This window comes from Pyxicephalus adspersus, chromosome Z, assembly GCF_032062135.1.
Source record: "Pyxicephalus adspersus chromosome Z, UCB_Pads_2.0, whole genome shotgun sequence".
Taxonomy (NCBI): domain Eukaryota; kingdom Metazoa; phylum Chordata; class Amphibia; order Anura; family Pyxicephalidae; genus Pyxicephalus; species Pyxicephalus adspersus.
The window spans coordinates 81,024,693-81,048,332 of NC_092871.1; the positions used below are offsets into that span (position 1 = coordinate 81,024,693).

At 42.2% G+C, this 23,640-nt stretch overlaps 2 long non-coding RNA genes across 4 annotated transcripts; both read right to left on the reverse strand.

Moving 5' to 3' along the window:
* Nucleotides 1-1,426: 1,426 nt before the first annotated feature.
* LOC140343983 (uncharacterized) lies at nt 1,427-11,758 on the reverse strand. Of its 3 annotated transcripts, XR_011923435.1 has the most exons (6): nt 11,543-11,758; nt 9,463-9,698; nt 9,303-9,354; nt 4,953-5,013; nt 2,049-2,193; nt 1,427-1,815 (listed from the first exon to the last, which is right to left on the reverse strand). It is a non-coding gene; the product is annotated as an uncharacterized lncRNA (long non-coding RNA). The 3 variants fall into 3 exon arrangements; XR_011923434.1 differs by lacking the exons at nt 9,303-9,354; nt 9,463-9,698 and having other exon boundaries at nt 11,543-11,732; XR_011923436.1 differs by lacking the exons at nt 2,049-2,193; nt 9,303-9,354; nt 9,463-9,698 and having other exon boundaries at nt 11,543-11,743.
* A 3,507-nt stretch (nt 11,759-15,265) lies between these two features.
* Nucleotides 15,266-22,882, reverse strand: LOC140344068 (uncharacterized). Its single transcript, XR_011923476.1, has 4 exons — nt 22,143-22,882; nt 19,216-19,327; nt 16,065-16,196; nt 15,266-15,413 (listed from the first exon to the last, which is right to left on the reverse strand). It is a non-coding gene; the product is annotated as an uncharacterized lncRNA (long non-coding RNA).
* Nucleotides 22,883-23,640: the final 758 nt, after the last annotated feature.

Genomic DNA, 23,640 nt, shown 5'->3' on the forward strand with positions numbered 1-23,640 from the left:
AGAAGCACTCCATCTGCTGGCAGAAGTGTGAACACAACCTGAGCTGCCACAGCACTCCCTCTGCTGGTGGGTTCTTTTACCTGCCAGTCACATGATCCTCATTTGCCACATGACCTCCCCTATATATAGGAAGTGAACTTCAACAGGAAGTTGCTTGAACAAGGAGTTCATCTTTATGCTATTTCCGTGGGCCAGTTGTTATTCCAGTTATAAATACTCTGGTATCCTGGCTTCACCCAACTGATCCTTGTTTGCCCTGACTACTGGCTTGTCTGACCATGCTTTTACCCCATGTTCTTGTACCACGCTTTGTTCCTGTCTGTCTGCAGTTACCAGCCTCTGTGTGCATGGGGGCCGCAACCTGGCAACAGCCTGCAGCGTAACATCCTCACCACTAGAGGCTCTGGAGAAAACCAGCTGTTACTTAGACTCTGCGCCCCATGCACGTCTCTGCCAACTGGGCTGGTGACACGGAAGGCCCACCATCCTGCTTTGTGACACCATGACAAGCTCATTCACTTTCCAACCTGCCATGAAGAGAGAAAGTTGCTTCAGAGAAGTGGAAGCATTGCTCAGTGTGGTGATCAGTTGGTATGGACAGTTTTTATTTGCCCATGTACAACCTTAGATGAGAACACAACAATAGAATGATTTATTAAACTAGCTGACTAGGAGTGTTTTATGTACAGTAGGGATGGGTTAGGATATTTATATAGATGCTGACATTATCAGAGTACTGGTTTTACCTGCATGTGCCTTTGCCTGAAACAATCATTTTTGGATTTCTCATTAAAGTACTGAGGACAGTAGTCACCATAACTGATGCCAAGTATAGAAATATGTTGTGCTTTGGCTTGGTATAAGTTCATTATACTTTTAGTACAGAAGCTCTTATCAGCATCCCAGTCCCTTAGTACAAGAGTTGACATTCCTACATGCCCTCTCCACCATTATTTATCGGGGAGGAAAGGGACTACCTAAGGGAGGTGCAGCTGCCTTGCTTAGTAAACATGACTGAGAGCATAAGAAAGCGTTAGGACTGTTTGGACCTAGAACTGTGGGAAAAGGAACATTTGGAAGCATTATCCATTTTGAACACTAATGTAACATTCATTATTACTATCCACCTATCTAGGTTTGTCTCCCAAACTAATGGTAAACTAAACAGGTATTTAATGTAAGAATTTTTTTCACTCTGACTGCCAAATGAGCATATGGGAGGTGAGGTACTGCCTTTATGTTGGCAGAAGCCACAACTATTATCCAAAAACGTGCCAGAATGTTTGCACAGCCCTTTATTGTTTTCATGTGTGATATCATACCCAAAGCCTGGACATGGCTGAAGAATTACTATATGTTGTGGGGGTTTTAGTGTTAGTTGTAAGATTAGTAGGAAATCAGAAGTTCAAAAATACAAATTATGTACTTGTGTTATCACTTTAATTATATTCTGTTTTCACAGTAATTCAATGGTAATCTTCAACATAATAGTTGATGTAAAAGCGTTGATAAATACACTTTGTGTGTTCTTGTACATCGTGAAGGGTGAAAACTTCAGAAGCTAGGCTGTAACTGGTGCTCAGGAGATTGGTAGTAGGCATAGAAGAATGAGAATGATGGTTGGTTTGGGTGTGCTCAGTTTCAGTATGTGCTGGTTAAGCATACATTGTAATGTATTTGGGCTCCATATTCCCAGAAGTAGTTACGTTCCCATTCTTTTATCAAGTCAAAATGCAGCGGTTGGTGGCAAAATTCCATTCGGCCTCTGATGGGGATTTTAAAGGTATCCTGCCTTCCATGTATGTATCAGGCTGTCTGTAAAATGGAAATCCATGAATTAACATCATTCAGTCCAGATAAAACCATGAGAACACATACATAATGTCATGGTAAGAGTACATTGAGGTTCCTTTAACTGAACTAATGTGCTACCACAACATGGGGAACATTTTGTGGTTTTGGCTTGTATATCTTAATGTCTTGTTAAGATTATTATGTGTGAAATGCATTATGGCTGCACGTATAATCCTTTATAGACTATTGCTTACCTATAAAGTGGCTCATCATGCCAGGAGTATGGACCAGGAACCAACCTCAGCAATTTCTCTCCAGAAGGAACAGTTGGGTAGTTGATGGTTTGGACATCAATGTTGTGCTCAGACAGAAGTCACAGAAGAACCCATACATAGTTTGCTAATGGAACAGAATGAGATGACTAGGGTTGTTCGCGGAGAGATTAAAAAGACATTGACACCATGCAGGATACAGTGACAGTGCCTGGGCAAAAATCTCCTACCTCCTCCACAGCAGCCCCTTATCTCCTTCCCCATATATATAACCTGGTATAGAGTAATGACCACCTAACCTGTGTTAGCAGCCGATGTCTAGCAGCCTATTGCTAGCCTCAAGCAATATTAAGTGTGTGAATCAAGTAATTTCTGTGTCATCTATGAAGGAATTGATAGGGTTAGTGACCCTTGCATCGAAATGGTCGCTTTGCCCTGCATAGGGCTCTTCTTAAAATAAACATTGTTGGATTTCTCATTACTTTATGTACTAGGGATAGTGGTCACCAGAACCAGTAGGGAGGATGAAACCTTCTAAAAACGTAATTCCTATGGCAAGTAAAGAAACATGTTGTGCCTTAGCCTGGTTATATATGACTTAAATTAGGCCCATGCTGCTCCCTCAGGATGAGCTGACATTCCTGATGTCCCAGTTGCATACCCATACATCTAACATATATGTAGATTGTCCTTGTCTAAGGTGAGACTCAAGCATTCTAAGCAGTGATGTCAACTTATCCGTATGGGCATGAGGTGGCTGGGGCAGTTGATGACCATGTGGTTGAGTTGACACATGTTTGATAATGTGCTAGTTGGCACATCACAGAGATGGCCCTTCTTCATTCTAACACATGCACAGCCAGGACCATAAATGGGAGGGAGGTGATGAAGATGAACCAGCACCATTGGTTGGAGAGAGGTAATAAGGATGAATCCAGCACCATTGGTGGGAGGGAGGTCATAAGGATGAATCCAGCACCATTGGTGGGAGGGAGGTGATAAGGATGAATCCAGCACCACAGGAGTGCACTAAGTGCTTTGTATCCATTTTGGCATTATATCGTAAGAAAACAAGGTGATAAATTAATATGCAAACCTTAGCCCAATGCTAGATGTGTACAGGGGTATTCATGGCACTTAATTTTAAAGGCTGCATTGCAGTAAATAGGTATTAGGAGGACATCTGGCCCATTATATGTAAAGGGAAGGGTCTAACTAAGGGAAGTGCAGCTACCATGTTTGGCAAACTTGATTGTGGACACAAGAACTTGTTAGGACTGTGTGGACCTTGAATTGTGGGAGGTGGGTCATTTGGAAGCATTATTTAATATTAAACTGGAAAGGAACAAGAACAGTAGTGTATATAAATGGCAGTCCTGGACCTTAACTGAAATGTCCTTTCCTTTATAAGTCTTAGCAATAATTGCAGTTGGTTTGTACTTTTACATTGGCTGCCTGCCACAGGGCATAGCACAATTCTGCCACGTTGTGACCATCCAAATATAGGTGTTCAATGTGTGAACAAAATGGGGTAGGCTAGCCATCAAGAGGACCTCAAGTCAGACAAAATCATGGCACTATGGTGCTTACAAAATAATATATTGAATATGTAAAAAACTTTTAAACTGACTTGTATTTACATTAGTCCTTTAAAACTGCCTCCCTCCCTCTGTTGTGTGTGTGACTTTTTTTTTTTTTCCTAACCTCCTGGAGTGTGGCTCGAGGTATAAAAACAAACTGAAAGCGGTAACCCTGAGCCACACTTGGGGAAGCTGAAAAGCAGTGTACGGCTTTTAGACATATAAATCCAGACAGAAATGCACTGCCCAGGAGGTTAAGGGGATGGGAGTTTATGTTGATATTGAGACAGTTTGCTGTAATCTGGACACTCCCATTTATTCAAGTGTTTTTATTTAGCACTATCTTGGTCCAAAAGACTGTTCTGTTACACTTGTGTACCATCTCAGCTGCAATAAGTATGTGTTCCTGGAAAATAAAAAATATCACAGATAGCATTTTGCTAAATGGAATGAAACATTTTGCCCCAGTATGTAAAGGCACACCAATGTGATTTCCAGGTACAATACAAAGTGCTTATATTGTATAAATAATTAAATATTGTGCATGGTGTATTTTGAAAAATCACATTTATCAGCTGAGTACTCGCCCCACCCACAGCCAAACTTAACTGCAAAGCTGTAGCTTGGAGTTTATCAAGTCTAATGAATAACCAATTGGGTGCTCAGAAGTGCACCCCGTCAGGAAGCTCTGATCAAGTAATGGAACAGTTCCTTAATAGGCCAGAATCTGAGTGTAAAATTGAAAAAAAAAATAATAGAGAGAAACAAAGAATGGGTTTGTAGACTGGTAAACATTATAGTAGGTGAATTTGTTAGAAAATAAGCAAAAAGGTATTCAAAACTAGAAGGGTCTATATATGGATATGGCCAATGTCTATGGGTGTTGAGTATTTTAAATGTTTGAGAAATGTATTTTGGTGGTGACAGGTAAGAGATAAAAAAAATATTAATAGGAGATTAATTTGTTAGAAGGTAGTACTGGGTAGATAGATAAATAGTGAAGTGCTGCCAAGGTGTCCCAACCCGATGCTGATCTAGTGTGGAAGTTTTAAGTGACCTTGAGGGAAAAACAGATTTTTGTTTATTTAAAAAGGTTTAGCTCAGTTTTAAGGAGAACCAATACTGTAACAATATATAGGTAGACATAAAGAAGTAGGTAAGAAGTCGGCCTTTTTTCCCAGAGTAAGGATAGTGACTGCTCCGAGTAGCAACCAGACTCATTTCACCCAAAGCCCACTGATTATGTATGTGAAAAGACATTATTTCTTTTTTATATGCACATTAGATATGCAGCTATCACTATTACCTGTGTAGGATGGCCTTCCAAATCACAATCTTATCTTTCTCAGGATAGAAGCAGCAAGACCCTGGAAAGAAAAAGCAAATTAAATACACACACATACATCACCACCTTCTTGCAATAGAACCAAATACACATCGAGAGAGAATTTACCACTGACCACATTAAAATGAACCGGTGGTGTCCCTACTAATGAATTTTCATGCATGCACAGCAGGGTTTAGCCCTGGCCCCACTATCCAAAATAGGCAAAGGACATACATTTCTGTTTATCATTATATGTCACTTTGTATTGTTTAATTTAATAGAAAATTCTTTATCTTCTGACATGTTTTGTCTAGATATTTATTTTTTTTTCCACAAGTCCCGACCTTGGGAGAACAAAATGATCATTGTTGGCATTGCCAGGGTCAGGTGCATCATATCTCAGGGTGTTAAAGAAAAGTACGGACATAACTTCAGCTGCGCTACAACATGCTGTGTGGTGATTGTCACAAGGGGCAAAGCACATCAAGCATTATAGAAGTTAGTGACTGAAGTACTACTACAAATCACATGTCTAGTCAAAACTATCCTAGAAATAGAGCAAGCAGGTGCTGTCTTAGCACAACAGCTACAGCCTTCTCTTAGCCGTCCCCACAGCAGAAGATATATATCTTGGATGGGCATGCATAGTTTCATTTTTTTCAGAGCTTGTTTTCAATTACATGAGAAACTGTTTGGACCTTGAACTGTGAGAGGATGACCATTTGGAAGCATTAATATTATACCTGTAAAGTAACAAGGATAGTAGCGGGGGGCTACTTATTTGATTATATATGTATATAAAAATCAGTCCAGGACTTTACCTGAAATGCCTTTTTTCTCTTTGTAAGTTTTAGCAATGATTTTAGTGAGTTTTCTTTTACATTGCCATTATCCACTCTGACTACTAATGTAAGTTTCATTTTTACCATTAACCACATATCTAGTGGGTCATTACTCATAATGTACCCCCAACTTAACAGGCATATAATATAAGGGTTTTTATCCTCACTGACTGCCTAAGGTCATACGTTAAGTTAGCTATTGCTTTTAGAGGGCCTAGGTTGCAATCAGAATTATCCCAATGGTGTAGATCCCATTTTGCTTTACATTGCCTGTGTTCCAATGTCATCCTCCAGTTCAGCCCCCAAAGGGCTCATGTGGCCGTGAGATCAACACCACGTCTCCAGTCCCCTGACCAGCCAGATTTACCAGCATCTTTTCCAGGACATAAAGCAGTGGAATGTCGTTGTTCATCCCGTAGTCCTGGAGACTGAAAAATAACGTGGCTTCCTCAAAGGGCGTGAACAAACGGCAGGTGTCACGCATGAGCTGCCACTGGTTGACAACGAAGTTACACATGGGAGAACTCCTATCCACTTGGATCATCAAGAATTCGTTGACGGCTTTTCCCTGTTAGTATGGTCGGTCCAACATATAGAGGGTGGAAACTTTGCATATCAGTCTATGTTGGGGGATGCCGTTCTGCAGCTTAAAGAGGGTGTGCTTTGGGGTGTACGAGTGGCTGAAGTGCGTGCAAAGTTTCCTGGCCATTTTTATGATGTTTTGCAGATGGGTGGAAGACTTCAGGAACCGGCTGACAACCAGATTGAACATGTGTGCCATGCAGGGTGCATGGCTCAGCCTTCCTTGATGCAGCGCTGACACCAAGTTCTTCCTGTTGTTGGTCACCATGGTTCCGATTTTGAGTTGTCAAGGAGAAAGCCAGGATTCGATTCCTTGAAGAATCACATCAATTCCACTGTGTGACTCCGTTCGCCCAGGCAAACCAGGTGCAGAACAGCGTGACACTGCCGTGCCCTGCACATATGGTATGCTGGAGGGGCACTGTGAATTGTCCCTGCAGTGGAGGATGAGGAGGCAGAGGCGGAGGTTGTCGCAGGACCAGCAGCGTGAGAACGTGGAGGTGGAACCGTTGTCAAAAAGGTAATTCCTGGTGCCAAGTAAAGAAACATGTGCTTTAGCCTGGTTATATATGACTTAAATTAGGTCCATGCTGCTCCCTCAGGATGGGAGTTAACATTCCTGATGTCCCAATTCCTGTATACCCATACATCTAACATATATGTAGATAGTCCTTGACTAAGGTAAGACTCAAGCATTCTAAGCAGTGATGTCAGCTCCTCCGTATGAGGATGATGTGGCTGGGGCAGTTGATGACCATGTGGTTGAGCTGACACATGTGTTTGACAATGTGCTGGTTAGCACATCGCAGAGATGGCCCTTCTTCATTCTAACACATGCACAGACTCCAACCAGCACCATTGGTGGGAGGGAGGTGATAAAGATGGATCCAGCACCATAGGAGTGCACTGAGTGCAGCGGTACTTGCTACATATCTCCCAACACAACCAAATGCCTTTCTGAAAGAGTAAAGCAAATAACTATTAGAGCGTGTGTTTCACATGGCTAGACTGAACCTATCTGATGCTACATATTACCCAGCACAACCAAATGCCTTCCCATAAAAGAGCGAAGTATGGAGAAATAAGTACATCATGTGTTTCACATAGACACAATTTTCTGGCTTTAAAAATATTTGAGCTTTAGATTTTTCCCTTTTATAAAGGTTTACCTCTAACTCTCTTCTTGTAATCATGAATGAGCCTTAAACCCCCCTATTCAACCTTCTAAGCACAAGTGAAACAGAGGATGTGTTTGACTGGTCAGCGGAGTTCTTCTGCCCAGTGTGAGTACTGATTTCTTCTAGTAGTGTATATAAATTGCAGTCCTGGACCTTCCCTGGAATGTCTTTTTTTCCCTAAGTTTTAGCAATGATTGCAGTGGGTTTGTCCCTTAACATTGGCTGCCTGCCACAGGGCATAGCACAATTCCGGCACGTAGTGACCATCCAAAGGTAGGTGTACAATGTGTGAACAAAATGGGGTAGACATCAAGAGGACCTTGTCGGACAAAATCATGGCAATATGGTGCACTAAGTTCCATAATGAAATACAGATTTTAAAACAATATATTGATTATGTAAAAAAAAAAGGTTTTAATGTGAATTTTATTTACACTAGCCTTTTAAAACTGCCTCCCTCTACTGTGTTGTGTAACCACCCAGGAGGTTAAGGGGATGGGAGTTTATGTTGATATTGAGACTGTTTGCTGTAATCTGGACACCCCCCATTTATTCAAGTGTTTCTATTTAGCACTATCTTGGTCCAAAAGACTGTTCTGTTACACTTGTGTCTATTGTACCCATTATTTAGGTATGCATGGGTTGTTGGAATAGCATACATAACAGGCCTTGTCACAGTATTTTCCAGTATAAGCCATGTTACAGCATGCTCCCAAGCCTTGTCCCAAGTGAACCACTAGCAACATCCACAAATGGCAGTTTCTGTATTTATAGAATATTGTTACCACCACAGCTGCAATAAGTATGTGTTCTTAGGAAATAAAAATATTACAGATAACATTTTGCTGAATGGAATGAAACTTTTTGCCCCAGTGTGTAAAGGCACAGCAATGTGATTACCAGGTACAACACAAAGAGCTTATATTGTATAAATAACAATTCAATATTGTACATGGTGTATTTTAAACAATCACATGTAGGAGTTGATTACTCATCCAACCACAGCCAAGCGTAACTGCAAAGCTGTAGCTGGTTATTCATTAGACTTGATAAACTCCAAATCAGGTGCTCAGATGTGCACCCCTTAACCAGCCGAGGGATAAGCCTGACCTTGGTATGGGTTTAAAATAGTTACAATTATCGATAAACCCGAACTTTTCTCACTGTATGAAAATACAGTGAGAAAAGTTCGGGTTTATCGATCACTTGCCTGGTCCCGCTGTGATCATCCATCGTCGTCCTCCAGCGTTGGGTGCCTTCTCCGGGAAGAAGAAGCCGGCCGGCGGAGTAGAGGAAGAAGCCGGCCAGCTTCTTCTCCCTCCGTGCGTGTAGGATGATGTCGGCGCGTGTGCGGGAAATTCAAATTGAAAAGTAACCTCCTATTGACTTGAATGAGGCCATTTTGCTTGAAAATTGTGGATCAGTTGACATTCTGATGAACAGGCAATAACCAGCATGTATCAGGCCAGGGTAAGACCTTGTCTCCTCTGCTTCAGACCTGCTCCCCCGCCCATCCCAAAAATTCTGAAATGCACTGTGCATAGATTTGTTTCATAGGTCAAGCATGTAATATTACCCAGTGTGAAAACCTGCAGTGCAATGTGCATTTCTGAATTTGAAGCACAGTAAAGCTTACGCATGTTGTGGCTTTCTCACTATGTGGTCTGAAACTTGAAAAACCCGGCCTAAGTGTAAAATGAAAGCTTGAGAGCCTGCACACATCCTACCTTGCGGTCTGGAAGATCCTACAGACAAATTCTGCTTGTCTAGACCGATATTCTGGAAGCAAAGACATGCCAAAAGTTACGCTTGCCAGATTAGTATTAGACATGACTATTGTTCTGCCTCTCCAGTCTAAGCACTTACAGTGTGATCTCTATAACTTACAGTTGTGATGAGATGGCTATAACTGCAGTCTTAGGTGAATTGGCTGACAGTGACTCAATCCAAAGGACACCTTGTAGATCTTGAAGAAGTTTATTCCAAACTGTGCAGATCATACACCGATGAACAGATGGATAGGTCAAAAAATCATGCTGTGGTAGCTAACAGTAGCATGCAACTGAGATGAGAGTGGATGACAGAATGAAGAAGAGGGGAGGAGACAAGAGACTAAGCAGAAGCTAGGGGAAGAGAGAAGAGACACACATAATTAAAGGCAAATCATGCATGTGTAACATGACAACTATCCTTGCTCCTAGCCTTACCCCTGTCCAGAGAGGAAATCAACTTGCAGGGGGTAACAACATTTTCTCAGAAAGTGGTGGGTTGAAACTCATTCTTGCTTAGTCTCTGATTTTTCTTTTTAGAGATTTCCCAATCACATTCCCAAGCTTTATGAATCGGAAGAGCTCTTCGCTGTCCCCACAGCAGAAGATCTATATCTTGGATGGGCATGCATAGCTTCATATTTTTTTTTTTTTTTTTTTTTTTTTTCAGAGCTTGTTTTCATTTACATGAGAACCCGTTCAGACTGTTTGTGCCTTGAACTGTGAGAGGATGACCATTTGGAAGCAATATTGTATAATACATGTAAAGAACAAGAATATTCGTGGGGGGCTACTTATTTTATTTGTATATATATAAATCAGTCCAGGACCTTACCTGAAATGCCTTTTTTCTCTTTATAAGTTTTAGGAATGATTTTAGTGAGTTTTTTGTCTTTTACATCTATTAGGTCAGTAATCCTAATGTACCCACAACTTAACAGGCCTATAATGTAAAGGTTTTTATCCTCACTGACTGCCTAAGGTCATAAGTAAGGTTAGCTATTGCTTTTGGAGGGCCTAGGTTGCAATCAGAATTAACCCAATGGTGTGGAGTAGAGTTGATGCCTGGGTTCTGCTTACAAAGCTATCGAGGAAAAACTCATTAAACAGTGTATTTTATAGCTGGCTTTTGTCAGTCACACTGAACTAAAGAGCTTTCTTCATTAATACCCTTCACTGAGCTCACTATTTGGACTGTGCTGGCATACTGTTGGCCATATAGTATAGTCTGAAGAGTTCAGTCCAAAGACCCAGTGGTGTCTGTTCTTATGTACTCTAGCAATCGGTTATCCAGTTCACAATGCTGGTTCCATTTTTTACATTTTTAGGACCAATTTCTGGCCCTTCCACCAACTCTGTCTGCAGAAGCCTTGACTATTATCCAAAATCAACACACCAGAATGTTTGCACAACCCCTTATTGTCAGTTTTTTTTGTTGTGTGAACCTATACGCACTCAGTCTGCTCATGGCTGTGCAGTGGCTATACTTTGTGGGGTTTTATTGTTTGGCTGGAAGATTAGTAGGAATTCAAAAATACAATTGTCTTCATAATAGCTTAAATGGTAATCTTCAGAATAATTAGTTATAAATGTATAAGCATTAATAAATACACTTTGTGTGTTCTTGTAAATTTAAAGGTGGAAACTTCAGAAACTAGGCTGTAACTGGTACTCAGAAGATTGGTAGTGGGCATAGAAGAATGAGATTGATGGTTGCTCCCACAAGCCGGCTGGTTTGGGTGTTCTGAGCATGTGCTGGTTAGGTATACATTGTAATGTATTTTGTATTATAATGCTACATATTACCAAAGTAGGTACATTCTTATTCTCTCAAGTCAAAATGCAGGAGACAGTGGCAAAAGTAGCACCTGCCAGCTAAGGGAGATTTCAAGGGTGTTCTGACTTCCTTCCATGTATGTACCAGGCTGTCTGTAAAATGGAAATCTAAGGATGATATTAACATCCTTCAATCAAGGTAAAATCATAAAACACGTATTATGGTATGAGTACATTGTGGTTCTTTTTGTCTGAGGGTCTATTGCGTGGTTTTGGCTTGTAAATCTTAGTTATGTTCAGACCATTTTAATTGACAGTATATTATATATGTAACATGTAATATGGCTGATTCCATATTCTTATAGAGTATTGCTTGCCTATAAAGTGGCTCATCATGTCATAAAAATGGAGGATAAACAAACCTCAGCAATTCTTCTCCAGAAGGAACGGTTGGGTAGTTGATGGCTTGGACATCAATGTTGTGCTCCGACAGAAGCATGTCACAGATTCTGGTGTTCAGGGAAGCATTACCAACCTGCCATGAAGAAATAGAGAAAGTGGTACCACTGCTCAGTGTTCCATAATACATGAGGAACATTTTATGCAAAACTTCTAAAGCACCCATACATAGATGTTGCTGATCAATTGGCAAAGACAATTTTTATTTTCCTATATTCATAGCTTGCAGGCCAATGTGTTTGGTGATTAAATCTTCCAGCCATGGCTACATTAGATAGTTTTGTCTCTAAATAAATCTTGTACAGCTCTTTTTTTTTTTTTTTTTTTTTTTTTTTTTTTTTTTTTTTTTAATTTATATGTATCAAATGATGTTGATTGTTGTCATGGATGCTGCTTTGTGTGTGTTGTTGAGGGAGAGGTTAAAAAGACACTGACATCATGCAGGGTACAGTGACACTTCCTGCCTCATCTCCTTGCACATACTGTATAGGGTTAGTGACCCTTGCATGGTAATGGTCACTTTGCTCTGCATAGTTCTGGATGCCAATAGGATCATCCTAGTTTACATAGAAATATAGCCATCTAATTGGCAAATGAACATACCAGGTTTTTTTTATATACCTTAAAACAAGATTTATTAGAATATCCCAAACAAGAGACATTGTCAGTGTATACAGTCCCACTTGGTAGTAAGCAGTGAAACTACAGCAACAGCTGCAAACTGGTACAGCAGTAGCATACAATTAGAACATGGCTTTATTATATTAGACACCCGAATTAATTAAAAATTGTTTCGATTTTGCACCATCTTTGACCAAAAGATTGTTCTGTTTCACTTGTTTCCATTATACCCATTATTTAGGTATGCATGGGTTGTTGGAATAGGATACATAACAGGCCTTGTCACAGTATTTTCCGGTATAAAAACAAGCTGAAAGCGGTAACACTGAGCCACACTCAGGAAAGCTGAAAAACCAATGTACCACTTTTAGACATATAATTCTTTATCTTCTGGCATGTTTAGTCTAGATTTTTTTTTTTTTTTTTCTCCCCACAAGTCCCTACCTTGAGAGAACAAAATGGTCATTGTTGGCATTGCAAGGGTCAGTTGCATCAAATCTCAGGGTGTTAAAGAAAAGTACGGACATAACTTCAGCTGCGCTACAGCATGGTGTGTGATGATTGTCACAAGGAGCAAAGCACATCAAGCATTATAGAAGTTAGTGACTGAAGTACTACTACAAATCACATGCCTAGTCATAACTATCCAAGAAATAGAGCAAGCAGGTGCTATCTTAGCACAACAACTACAGCCTGATTCATCATTGCTTCCCAGAGGATGTAATAATGGCTGCATTGTAACCTCTGATAGATTTGAATGAGGCCATTTTGCAAAGCTTGAAACTTGTAGAGCAGTTGACACTGTGAAGCTGTGGTGACAAGGCCTTACCCTGGCCTGATCCATGCTGGGTGTTGCCCGTTCATCAGACATGCTACCCCCCCCCCCCCCCCCCCCCCCCCCAATCCCAAAATTTTAAATGCACTGTACATGGATTTGTTTGAAAGGTCAACATGTAATATTACCCAGTGTGAAAACCTGCTGTGCATTTCTGAATTTGCAGCAAAGTAAAGCTTATGCATGCTGTGGTTTTCGCACTATGTGGCCTGAAGCTTGAACAAAACCAGGCTTAAGTGTAACATGAAAGCTTGAGAGCCTGCACACCTCCTACCTTGCAGTCTGATGGGGAAATCTTCATAGATAATGTCTACTTGTTTAGACAGATATGCTGGAAGTGGAGACAAATCAAATCACACCTGGCACATTAGTAGCAGACATGACTATCCTCACCTCGCCCCTGTCCAGAGAGGGATTCAAGCTAAAGGGGGTAACAAAACTTTCTCAGAAAGTGGTTGATACTACTCCTTGTTTAGGCTGTTTCTTTATAGAGATTTTCCCTATCACCTTTCCAGTCTTGGTGATGGATTGGAAAAACTCTCAGCCATCAACACAGTAGGTCCCCACACCAGAAGATCGGTATATTTGATGTGCATGCATAGCTTCTTTTTCTTTTTTTCAGAGCTTGTTTGCAACAATAAGAACCCATTTAGACTGTTTGGACCTTGACCTGTGAGAGTATGATCATTTGGAAGCATTATTATAAAATAACCTGTAAAGGAACAAGAATAGTAGTGGGGGCTACTTATTTGATTTAATATAAATAAAAATCACAGTCCAGGACCTTACCTGAAATGCCTTTGTTACCTTGAAATGCTCTTTGTTTTAGCAATGATTTTAGTATGCGTTTGTCTTTTTACATTGCCATTATCCACTCTGACCACTGCTGTAAGTTTAATTTTTACCATTAACCACTTATCTAGTAGGTCATTACTCCTAATGTACCCCCAACTTAACAGGCCTATAATATAAAGGTTTTTATCCTCACTGACTGCCTAGGGTCATAAGTTAAGTTAGCTATTGCTTTTGGAGGGCCTAGGTTGCAATGAGAATTATCCCAGTAGTGTCAAGTAGAGTTTATGCCTGGGTTCTGTATAAACCACCTTTAATAAACAACTTATTAAACCGTGTCTTTATATAGTTGGCTTTTGTCACTGCCATGCTGGACTAAAATGTGCCATCTTTATTTATAATACTCTTCACTGGAAGAACCTGAGCTCACTATTTGGACTGTGCGGGCAAACTGTTGGCCATATAGCGTATGTCTGAAGAGTTCAGTCCAAATACCCAGTGGTGTTCATTTTTATGTATTTCTCCTAGATCAGTTATCCTGGTCACAATGCTGGTTGCATTTATTACATTTGCAGTACCAATTTCTGGCCCTTCCACCAACTTTGTCTGCAGAAGCCATAAGTATTATCTAAAATCAACACACCAGAATGTTTGGCACAACCTTATTGTCAGTTTTTCATGTGTGAACCTATACGCACCCAAAGTCTGGACATGGCTGTACAGTGGCTATACTTTGTGTGGTTTTAATGTTTAGCTGTAAGATTAGTAGGAATTCATAAGTTCAAAAATGATACATGTGTATTATCACTCTTAAGTTATTAATATGAAAAGAGAATATACTTAAAATTGTAATCTTAAGAAAATAATTAATTTTAAATGGTGGATACGCATTAATAAATACACTTTGTGTGTTCTTGTAAATTTAGAAACTAGGCTGTAACTGGTACTCAGAAGATTGGTAGTGGGCATAGAAGAATAAGAACGGTGGTTGCTCCCACAAGACGGCTGGTTTGGGTGTTCTGAGCCTCAGCATGTGCTGATTAGGCATACATTGTAATGTATGTTGTACTATAATGCTCCATATTACCAAAGTAGCTACCTTCCCATTTTCTCAAGTTAAATGAGAAAATGGGAAGGTAGCAGTGGCAAAAGTAGCACTTGGCAGCTAAGGGAGATTTCAAGGGTGTCCTGACTTCCTTCCATGTATGTAGCAGGCTGTCTGTAAAATGGAAATCCAAGGATATTAACATCCTTATAACATATATATTATGGTATTACGAGTACATTGTCGTTCTTTTTCTCTGAGGGGCTATTGTGTGGTCTTGGCTTGTAAATCTTAGTTATGTTCAGACCATTTTATTGACAGTATATTATATATGTAACATGTGCTATGGTTGATTCCATAATCCTTATAGACCATTTGCTTGCCTATAAAGTGGCTCATCATGTCATAAAAATGGAGGATAAACAATCCTCAGCAATTCTTCTCCATAAGAAACAGTTGGGTAGTTGATGGTTTGAATATCAATGTTGTGCTCCGACAGAAGCATGTCACAGATTCTGGTGTTCAGGGAAGCATTACCAACCTGCCATGAAGGAACAGAGAAAGTGGTAGCACTGCTCAGTGTTCCATTTTACGTGAGGAACATTTTATGCAAAACTTCTAAAAGCACCCATACATAGATGTTGCTGATCAATTGGCTAAGACAGTTTTCATTTTCTTATTTACAACCTTAGATGAGAACACAAATATGGAATGGTTTATCAAAGCAGCTGACTAGGAATTTTTTTTACAATAGGGCTTAATTAGGGTATTCGTATATCTAAAAACATCAACATCATTGGTAACATGTACATATATTAAAATATTTGGGCAAATAAATCAATAAATATACTAGCTTGCAGGCCACTGTGTGACTGGTGATAAAATCATTCAGCTGTGGCTCATTTGGATGGTTTTAGCTCTCCAAATCAAACTTGCACACCTGTCTGCTTTTAATTGCATCAAGCAATGTTGATTGACATGGATGTTGTTCTGTCATTTTATTTCTTTTTGGGCTAAAATATTAGCTAGGGTGGTAGGTTTATATATACTAACAAAATCACCAAATGATGTGATGCTGTATAGTTTTACAGTGTCTTTAGAATTTTGAGAGAACTGCTGTACAAGAACTATTGAAAGGTTATTAGACAAAGTGCATCGTTGAGTAAATATAAAACAAACTGTGCAAACTCACCTTTCCACCAATGTCTTGGCCCTTGACCCTGAGCTTGTTTACTTGTGATTCAGCAATGTCTGCACTCTCCTTAACTTCCCAAGCTCATGTTGGCCTTCTGAATCGGCTCGGATGGGCATTGGCTTGTTCCTCCTGGGAGAAAAGTGTTAGAAATGATACTTGGTTAATATGACTTGCAGATTCCTCAGTCTGCCTCTTGTAGGCCTTGAAATTTATCTGAAGTTTGTCAACAAGGTCCTGGAGTCTCAGAATCTTTCCTGTCTTCCTCAGTCTGCTTAAAAAAAATTTATCCCTCAACATATGCTACATGTTTTATTCAATTTGACAAGCTGTCACTTAAAATAATTATAACATTTAAGACGTTTCTTAACTGTAATATATTAATAATAATTTTAAGGACAAAAGAAGACTGGTTTTTTCTTGGCAAAATATAATACAAAGGTTTATTTATTTCCAACTATAGAACAAATAAACAGAATCCAACTAATGGTGTATCAATTCATACAAATGTTAAAATCAAAATGCACAGTGGGACAACCCTGGTCAAACCAGTTCATATTAGAATATTGTTCAAAACATCATACTAAAGCTGCGTACACACGTCAGATTTTTCTCGCCCGATAATCGGCATCTGCCAGATATCGGGCGAAAATCTGGCGTGTGTCCCGTCGGTGTCGCCCATCGTCCTGGCGGATCCATGGACGATGAACGACGACCGATCCTAATTCAAGGGAAGGGGGAGAGTGCGCAGCAGGGTGCCGCTCCGTCGCTCTCCCCCCTCCCCTCTCCATAGAGCAGAACGGTGCTGTATGTACAGCACCCTTCATGCATCATGTAGTCTTTTGTCGTTGGAAAGGATCGTGAAAGATGATTTTCTTTTGATTGAATAAAGTATTTTATTAATCACACAAATCAAAAACAATAGTCTGGGTGTAAACATACATGGAATTGCGACGCAGCGCATAACACTACATTACAATCCCCTACTACAAACTCGCAAATAAACACAAACATCCCTTCACACTGCGGCATTGTACCGCAAACAACCTCAACAGATTGTCAATCCACACTTTAAACAACATCATCTAAAACTGTCTCTAGGAGCTCATCCAAGGCCCACTGATACCTGTTGATAAATAGCATCTCACCTGCTGATAATAGCATCTCACCCAACACTGGGCGCTTGGTAATGACATTCTCTTGTCAGCTTGAGGCTGTCCTGCCCTTAGAGCAGTGCCCAAACAGCGCAATTACATAAAGCTATTATGGGGGCAAATTCAGAGAGTAATCCTATATGGAAAAGAAGCTTTGGGGGTAGAACAGAGGCATTAGAATCTATCTCCAAGTGATCAAAATTATTCATGGGCCGGGAGCATGCAGCTCCAAGAGTCCATGGGTCATGTAACCTGTAAGGGGAGGGTAAAGGGGATGAATTTGAATGATTGGATAGTCAGTCGCCCTTAATACCAGGTATAATAAGGAACAGTCATGATAATTATTTGGTCAAAAATTGGCATAAATAATATTATATATTGACATAATTACAAATGACAAACCTATTTAGAGGTAGATAGTTGTAACAAAACGTTTGGTCACACTTTTTTAAAACTTTAAAAAAAAATATATAGTAGTATAACGTCCCAACCTCCTAAAATAGAGTGTATAACAAATTGTATTGTTCACAATGATAGTATACAAAATAAGTGACAAATCCAGACACAGGATTGATCTATGTCAATAGGGTATGTAAGGCATGAGAACTGTAGAAGACAAGATTCCAAAATGGTCATGGTGTTGTGTGGATGTAAGGGAGACGTAAAGGATCTCCTGGACTCCCTGCTCATTTAGAGGGGTTTATGTGGTAACCAATACTGGCCCATTAGGCTCCTCACTATAAAGTGTAAGTGATTTTAATGGGTAAGACCTAAAAATAATTAAGCATTCTTCAATATGGGTAATTTATAATTATAGTGATGTAGTGTCTACTGAGATAAGAAAGATTTGAAGCTCATGATATCATTTTAGTCCTGTCGCATCTCAATAGCTTATTGACGGTGCCAATGTTCCAAAGCCAAAAACTGCTGATATTGGGGTCATAATTATGTTTGTTTGCTATGTGGTAACTCCATGGCATGACCAGGGCAACTCAGACTTTTGCCCAGCCCCAAAATTCCTCCCCCATCCAATCTTTTCACCACACACACACACACTTGCCAACCAACAACTCACTTCCCCAAACACACCACACCAATTTTGCACTTAAAATGGTTGTCAAGCAGGCAATTTAATAACACATAACATAAATAAATAACGCATATAACCTAAATACATACATTGTGACTTAACATGTCACCACCAAATGCATAAACAAACTCCATAAATAACAATATTGATTCAAACTTGCTTAAGTCACATTTTAACCACATAACATTAACTTTACTTATTATATCCTAACCACAAATTTCCTGAAATAAAATTACCCAACCAGGTTGCAGGTCTGATCCAGCAAGGCTTGTACCACCACTTGGCAACCGGCCCCTAGCTGCCCAGAACCGCCTCAGGGGCCAATGACCATACCCAAATTTAAAGGGGGACCCTACCTCCGAGAATCCCCCTCACCACCACATTACTTTTTACCAACATCAGATCCTTGCCTTTTCAGACCCCAACTGCCACAGCACTCAGGTGAGACCACTCACACCTAAGAGCCCCGCCACACACATAGTGCCCTCTGGACTCTGTCTTGCAAGCCCAGAAAACAAAGATCAGTTCCAATAGCATATAAATGCACCCCATCATTCCTCAAATACCTCCCGGTCTCCTCCTCCAATTCCCAATGCCTCACCATGATTCCACCATTTCTAGCAACAAAGCGGCCCACTTCCTTATTTACCTTGATTCGGGCCTTTATTTATTCTCTCAATCGACCTTACTCCCCTCCAACTCCTCCTGGCAACAATGTCTGACTAAACTGGGAAACTCTATTTTTAACTGCAACACGTCCAGCTTCACATCTCTGATTAGCTCCCTCACACCTCTCTTCCCCAAATTATTGCCCACCATCACCACCCCCGGAGGCCTATCCAGAAGCGCATACTTCCGCATTTCCGGAACCCCCCTACTCCACAGAATGCCAGGAACATCAATCCACCTCAATGTCGCCTCCTCCCTGGACATGCTGAGTTGTCGACCATCTGGCCTCATCTCTGCTCCCCACCATACGTAGGAGTGTCCTATGATCCAAGCCAGGAATGGCAGACCACCTACAAAAGAAAAAGCGTGAAGAAAACAGGTCCACCCCATTAAACAACCCCCCTACCACCACCAAGCAACCTTTAGTGCAATATTAATTTCAATAACGGAGGCCACACATAATAGCTGGGACCTCCTAGACTCCCACCTTCCAATCTTCTGAATTGCTTTTTCACCAAACCCCCACCTAGCCGCCTAAGTAGCAGCTCCGATACGAAAATGTGAAGAATAGCCCATCACCTCCAAACCCAGTCGCCTCACCCAATGCTTAAAAATTACCCCAGATTGGAAAAACTTGCCATCCTCATGAATCAACAATGGGTCCTTGCCCACTGGCCTCCAACCCAGCATTTCTTCCACCTCAATTCTCCAACTGCTCAAACAAGACAAACCCCCGACCCTTCCAAACAAATCAGTAATACATTAAAACCCCTCCCCTGCTGGTCCGTTTTTTACTGCCGAATCGGCAAACACACCTGGTCCCCAGTCATCACTACATCCTCGGCCAAAATGCCCCCCGGGTGACATCCCTTCACCAAACCCTGCAGCATTTGAAACGATACCGGCCTTCTTGCATCTGGTGTTCTTCTTCCCCTCTTATACCCCTTAACCGCTTGCTTTACCACAAACTGTTTAGTAACATCCCTTATAGCACGCAGTTTGCACCAAAAGGCCATACCCGCCAGCTTTCTGCTTACTACCGCCCTGGACGCTCCTGCTGTGAAGTCACTGGCCAACCAATACAACAGAAAGTACACACAGTCCGCCACCCTAACATCTGTCTCGACCTGGGACAACAACACCTCTCATTTTCTCCATACCCTAGAATATGCCCTCCACGTTGCCACACTCACCGACCTTTCAATCAAGCCCCCAATGATCCCTCTGCAATCTTCCACAACCGATCAGGACAAGGACAACCTCGCTGCTCTGCCTCCGGTGCCAGCTCACAAACTTTTTTCCCACTGGAAACGCGACAGCATCAGCCAACACAATACAAACCCCCCCGGGATATGCCTCGCAAATACAAAGATGTTAAACTCTAAACACCTGAACACTAATTGTCTCATCAAGTGAATTGCTGGCCCTGAAAAAACAAACCATTAATGGCCTGCACCACCCCCAAATTGTCACAATGGAAGCGTACCTTCTTATTGGCCATCTCCAACCCCCACAGCTCCACCACTACCACAATTGCAAACAGTTCTAAAACCACTAAACTCTTCACCAACCCCGACTCCACCCGTTCCTTAGGCCAGCCCACTGCACATCATTGTCCTCCAAAATAGGTCCCAAAACCTGTGGACCCCGCCGCATCAGTAAACGGGTTCAAATCCACAGAGTCAACCGACCCATCCAACCATAAAGCCTGACCATTAAACTTCCCCAAAAACCTGTGCCAAACCTTAAAAACCGCCTTCACCTCTTTCTTCAGCCGAATAGTGATAAGGCGCCTCCACTCCTGCAGTGGCCGCCACCAATCGTCTACAAAAAACCCTGCCCATGCAAACTACCCTGCATGCAAAATTCAAATTGCCCAGTAAGGACTGTACCTCCTTCAATTCCATCTTGTGTCTACCACACGCCCCTTTTACCTCCTCCAACAATGCCAGCAATTTGTCCTGTGGCAGCCTGCTCCCCATTGCCATGGTGTCCAACTCAATCCCCAAAAATACCATCACCGTAGCAGGCCCCTCTGTCTTCTCAGCCACCAACGGGACCCCAAAACGCTCCATCACGTGCTGGAGCGTGGCCAACAAAACCCTACAAGTTGAACTACCCGATGGCCCAATCAACCAAAAACCATCAAGATAGTGGATTACCGAGTCCACTTCTGCCACCGTTCGCACCACCCACTCCAAAAACGTACTAAACTTTTCAAACAATGCACAGGAAATAGAACAATTGGAAGACAAGAATCAACATAATATTGCTCCTCCCATTGAATACCCCACAATTGTAATATCTCTGGATTCACTGGCAACAACCAAAAAGCGGCCTCGATGTCTGCTTTGGTCAACAAAGCCCCACACCCATACCGACGCACCCATTGAACTGCGCCATCAAAAGATGTATCACTAAGATGCCACTATGCACCGCAAAAAATCTCCAGCTCGATTTGCATCCTCCCTCATTGAACAGCCAGCAGACTCCCCTTTTTTTTTTTTTTTTTCCTTACTGGCCAACGTTCCTCCTGGCCCCCCGACCCCACCCAAAAAAATGGCGTGCTTACCTGCCGAACCGACGTCATCAGGCGCATCCACAATCCGATATCCTTGTGGTCCCAGCGCAGCGACGGATGTACAGCCTTCCTCTGACGAAATTTTCCGTCATATCTCAACCACGCAATCCCCCCATACAACCTGTATACCTTGCAAATAGTGTCCTGATACGCAAAACAGCGGAACTCACTGGTCCGGCTGCCACTGTCTGATAACGCTGGCTAGAATACCAAATGCCTGAAGCCAATTAAAGAACATGCGCGGGATCAACCTATACCGCCGCAGTTCACTTTCCTCTTTGTATCCATCCGCCCCATTCCCTTTTTCCAAATTAAACGTCTACAGATTCACCGCTGTAAAATCTTCTGTTTAATCTCCTCCTTTAAATGAGCCCTCATAGCAAACAAAGACTTCCCCCTGTGCATTGTCACTCACCTCCCCCTTCCTTGCAGGTGCAACCAGATCTCCCCCACCATGTCCTCCTTGCACCTGGCTCTTCTCCCACTCCATCCAACCTACATCCCCCCTTCTAAGGTACCACAACCACCTCCCCCTGGTACAGTCACCAACCCTTACCCCAACCAAGGACCCCTGTGTCTCCTACCTGGCAGACCTACAGCCTCTGGACCTGCCACCACTGCTGCAGAAGCCCGCTCCGCTTTCGGTGCCCAGCTCCTCACATCTTAATCCTCCGATGAGGACAGCTCTCCCTCTGATTGGGGCAATTCCGGGATGCAGCCACGTCACTTCCAGCTGACGCCGGAGTCACAGCCCTCCCGTGTCACATCCGGCCACTCTGGACATTCAGGGCCTACTTCTGGCCGCGGCAGAGCATCTCCTGGGTCTCAACCGGCTCCCGGATGGGGCAGGGGCCCCCGCCACCACTGAGTTCTGGCTGATCCCCTAGGGCCTCCTCGGCCACGCCCTCAGACGGCCGATTACGCGAGGCCCCGGCTTCAGGTAAGGCCTCCACGCCCTGTGCCTCCTGCCTGCCTTGGATCTAGAGGCCGCAGTACGCGTGCCCCTGTATTCTGGGGAGGCCTTCCCCCTCCAGGCCTCCCCATGGGGTGAGTGGGGGCTATGCTTCCTGACAGCCCTTCTAAGAGTTCCACCTAGGTTGAGGATTCCTCCCTAGATTACCCCTTCCTTGGGTCCCAGCAGGCAGGCTAGAAGGGTCCCCGCGGTGGCTCCCATCATGCCGCTGAGCCCTCTGAAAATGACCGGGGCTCAGGCGCACCAGAGGCCTACACCTCCAAAGCCGCAGCACCTCTAAGCTAGCTGACGGGGGGCACCTAACAAGTGCCCCCCCCCCAGCACCTCAGCTACCCTATCCTGCATCCAGGCTGCCCCCCTCAGCTACTCCATAAGGGCCTCAACAGACTGCATCACACTAACCTGTGTCCTCGCTAAGCTTTTCCTTCCTAAAAAGAGACCTCCCACTTCCAATAACTCTTAATTCCCACCTTTCTCGTCCTTGACCAATCCCCCTCTCCTCAGAAAACCAATCCTTAACCCTTCCTTCCCCTGGGCTCTGCTGCGTGCCCTGTTATGCAGCCCCTGCGCCTATTCTATAGCTACGGGCCTCACTTTATCATTTTTTCCTGTTGTAATGGAGTAAATGTGTTTGTAAATTCTTTTCTTAAGTTGTCTTAACGTCTTCCAATGTAGAAAGACATTTTTTAGGTACACCACACACTGAGTAGTGCAATCGATAAAGGTGGGTCGATGTGTTTTGCCATAGGTAGGATGATGCTCCGTGATTTATTTACACTGGGAGCATTTTTCATATTGGAAAGTCCCTCTGATCATAGAATGGTGTGCTTGTCTAATGGAAAAATGGCTATGCACCAATTGTTTCTTTAATGATGGTGATTTCCTGTAAATGATATGAGGTAATATATTCTAACACACACCAAATGAGATATAATGCTGTATAGTTAGTGTCTATTAGAATTATTTTGAGAACTGCTGTACAACTATTGAAAGGCTATTAGACGGATGCATAATTAGGTAAATATAAAACAGTGAAAACTCCCGTCTTGGCTCTTGGCCCCAAGCTTGTTTATTTGTGATTCAGCAATGTCTGCTCTCTTCTCAGCTCA